A 3,879-nucleotide genomic window follows, 5' to 3' on the forward strand; every position below is an offset into this window, starting at 1 on the left:
ACACACACACACACACACACACACACACAGCAGTTATCAATGGTCAATGGCTCCTTAGCCAGGAGTGGGGGCTTATGAGCCTCTCCCTCTTCCATGCTGGGATGCTCACACATGGCCTCAAACTCTTGACCCTTCTATATCAGCCTCCCAAGTGCTGGAATTACTATACCACAACTGATTTCATCTTCACCTATCAGATTGACAAATACAATAAAGAGTAATACCTAGTTCTTGATAGGATGAAAAAATACTTAATTTTGACTACTTGTGCTGAGTTTTTCCAGATTCTGAATTTATTTTGTATTATATTTTTATTACATTTCTTTATTGTGTGTGTGTGCATGCCCATGTGTGCATGCATGCATGCATATGTCTCTGTCTGTGTCTCTGTGTATATCTCTGTGTGTGTGATTCCATATACCATATCATCATGTATATGGAAGTCAGAGGACAACCTCTAGGAGTCAGTTCTTTCTCTCCACCACGTGGGTCCTGGGGCTGGAACTCAGGCCAGGAGACTTAGCAGCAAGCACTTTTGCCCACTGAGCCATCTCGCCAGCCCCTGAATTTCATAACAGGTATGCAAAAATCTTCAAAAGTACTTACTTATCTTTTAACCAGTTAATTCCATATCTCATAAGTTATGCTAAGGTTAGACATAAATAAATATGTATACCAAATGATTTGTTACAATATTGTATGTAACCGTGAACATTCTAGAAATGACTCAATGTGTTCTTAGAGTAGAATGGTTAAAGACATTAGTACACTGATGGGAACAGGTGTAGAGAGACAAGTCTGGCTGTGAAGTGTCATCAGCATTTATTTCTAAATGCTAAAATTTTGTGTCTGTTTTTGTGGGCTTCTCCACATTTCTATTCAAAACACTGGCAGTCTTTCTGTAATCAGAACTAAACAGAGCTTGAAATGATACTAAAGAGTTTGTTTGTTTGTTTGTTTGTTTTAATTTATCGTAGTCTATTAGGGGCTATAGTTTATCATTCTCTAATGAAAATACCTACATTCAGGATTCAAAATGCAAGATAAAGAAAGAGGGAGGGAGAGGGGAAAAGAGGGAGGGAGAGAGGAAAAGAGAGAGGGAGAGAGAGAGGGAGAGAGAGAGAGAGAGAGAGAGAAAGAGAGAGAGAGAGAGAGAGAGACTTGTCTATGTCTATTTCAAACTTGGTTTCTCCGCCATCATGAGGGCACAACAGAGCATGTTCATGTCATGACACAGTCTCTGGCCTGGAGCCTTTGTGTCACAACGTACCTTGTCACCCATGAGTCGGCACGGTAGGTGCTACCAATGTTCTTGGAAGCAATTTCCACACAGAGATGACTAGCAATCATCAGAGAACCCACAGAGGCAACAGCAAACCACATGACTATAAACCTAAACGAAGTGTCTCTCGAGTTACCTTTTACCCAGATCACCGAAGTCTCTGAGGCTGTCATTTCAGAACAGAAAAGCTGGGGTGGGGGGTAAGGATGGAGGAAAGAGTGAGAGAGTGGCCTTACCTTGTGAGCTTCGATGTCTTAGAGACTGTGATGACTCCAGACTGACGTATCAGATGCTGCACAGCGAGGCTGCCGGGAGAAAGAGGTGCAGGGGAACCTTGAGAAAGCACTGAGACCTAAGGATAGAGATCTAGCTCTAAGCTTCCAAAAAGAGGTGAGCTACGACAGACAGCCCTCCCTCTTGTGGAGAGAGCAGCACTGTTCTGTTGTGGGGGCATAATTCGTGCAGAATAGCTGTTTGGGTCTGGTTTGGTTTGGTTTGGTTTGGTTTGGTTTCAGTTTCTTCTATTAACTCAAAGTATTTCTCTCCCCATCAAAGCACAAACTTACTTTTTTGTTATGCTAGGGTCTTTAAGTTGAAGAAACTATATAAAGAATACTGAAGGTAACTTGGGAAAGGGACCAAAATCACCTCTCTCCAAGCAACACTTCCACATCGACTGAAGTCACTGATAGATTCAAGTCAGTAAACTGGTTCAGAACAGTACTGCAACATAAAATTCTTAAGTCCATAACTTGGTTTTATTACTCCCTGACTCTGTGACCCTAGGCAGTTTATTTAAGCTCCATGACCTCAGTCTCCCCATCTGTAAAATGGGAGCCATAATAGAAGCTGTGTGTATGTGGAATGGCTGTGAGAATGGGATAACCTCATGTTCCTCAAACACGCGGACTGGCTCCTGACTCAAAGTTAGCTGTGGTCATTAATGCTCCCCAGTCTCTTCCCCAAGCAGAAAGGTTTTATTGACTCCTCACCTTGGTGGAGTCTCTTTCATGGCCCCTTCTCATTATGTCAGTCATTAAAATATTCAGAGCCAAGCTGAACAGTCAGGGGGAGGAGTCACTCCTAAGGGACAAGGAAAGAGGGAAGCAGAGACAAATGGAGACCTTCGTCAGGACTCTGGGCTTCAAGACACAAAAACCCAATTCAAAACCTGGCTAAGAACAAAGGGATGATACTGGCTTCCCTGAAGGAAAGCGGGGAGCATGCTCAGACATAGCTGCACTGAGAAGCTCAAGTGGGGTGCTCAGGTGTCTCAACTTTTCTCTTAGCTTCACCTGCCTCCGTGTGTCCACTCCCCCCCCCCCGACTTTCCTGAGCTGGCATGATGCAGGGGGAGATAAGCAGGCCTCCCCAAACCCCAGGCTGTCTTCGTTCCTGTTTGGCCAATCCAAAAGAAAGGGATGCTCCATGCATCACAAATGAAGCGAGGGCTCTCACTGGCTTGTGTCCCCTAGCCACGTAGGATAGGATTCTGTCTTTGGCACCCCCAAAGCAACCCCAAAAGGGAAGGAAAGGGGTATAAGGGTCTCAAAAGAAAGGTCATAGGGATGCAAGCAAGACACAAGTGACAGATACCCCTTCATGAGGTTGTTTGGGTTAAGGTTAGCCACTGAGTTGCCAATCATGTGAGTCAGCTTTCTGTCACTATAACAAAATGCCTAGCATAATAAGTTTATAAAGAGAAAAAATTCACTTTGGTTTATAGTTTAAGGAAGTCCCCGTCCATGGTTGCTTGACCATGTTTGTCAAGTTTAAGGAAGTCCCCTGTTTGTTTTAGGCCTGTGACAAGGTCATACCTCCTCCAATAATGCTACCCTAGGGTTCAAGCTATTTAACACACTAGCTTTGAGAGGAAAACTTATCCAAACACAGGGCTTCTTGGAGGCCTGTCTCGGAGGCCTAGGCTGCATGCACAGACAGAGGCATACACTGGGTAGTCCTGTGCTGGAAGGCTGCTGAGTCAAAGAGCCCCAGCCTGAGGCTCAGCTGCTCACCCTGCCCCTCTCTTCTGGGCGGCACTGGAAGATCTCCCGGCAGCTCGAGGCTGCCCACATGTGCAGTAATTGGAGAGGGTGATGGTGAAATGTTCAGGGGAAATTCAGGTGCCAAATGCCTCTTCTAGAGGTGCATTGAACGTGCTGCTAATTGAGCAACCCAACAGCAGGCGTCTCTGGGGAATTTCCCAGCAGAGGCCTCATCAGCTCCCACCCCACAAGGGAAGAAGAATCCTCACAGTCAGACATACCTGGCTTTGCCTCCACCCCTTCCCAGCTGCAGGCTCCAAGCAGTGTGCTTTCTGTCTCTGAGCCTCTGGTTCCTTATTCATAATTGTAAAATTGATCTGAAATGGCAAGAAGATTTACTTATAAATCTAGTTGTTGTTGTTTCTTTTTCTTAAGTCGATTTTGGTAAGTTGTGGTTTGCATAAAAGTATACTTTTTAAAACTGTTCTGAGGAAGTCAGGTTAAAAGGACTCAGCTACCCTTCCTCGGCCTGTGGCATTCGCCCTCAGACCCCCTTTTCTTTCCTTACACTTTTGGACCCTGTGCTCTCAGTTGGTTGGTTGTCCTTAACAC

General features: G+C 45.0%; 1 long non-coding RNA gene across 1 annotated transcript; it reads right to left on the minus strand.

The window, feature by feature from the left end:
- Positions 1 to 1,299: 1,299 nt before the first annotated feature.
- On the minus strand, positions 1,300 to 3,636 carry LOC114706747. The gene is made up of 3 exons (XR_003736553.2): positions 3,549 to 3,636; positions 2,275 to 2,365; positions 1,300 to 1,587 (listed from the first exon to the last, which is right to left on the minus strand). It is a non-coding gene; the product is annotated as an uncharacterized LOC114706747 (long non-coding RNA).
- Positions 3,637 to 3,879: the final 243 nt, after the last annotated feature.

Source organism: Peromyscus leucopus, chromosome 4 (assembly GCF_004664715.2).
Source record: "Peromyscus leucopus breed LL Stock chromosome 4, UCI_PerLeu_2.1, whole genome shotgun sequence".
Lineage (NCBI taxonomy): Eukaryota > Metazoa > Chordata > Mammalia > Rodentia > Cricetidae > Peromyscus > Peromyscus leucopus.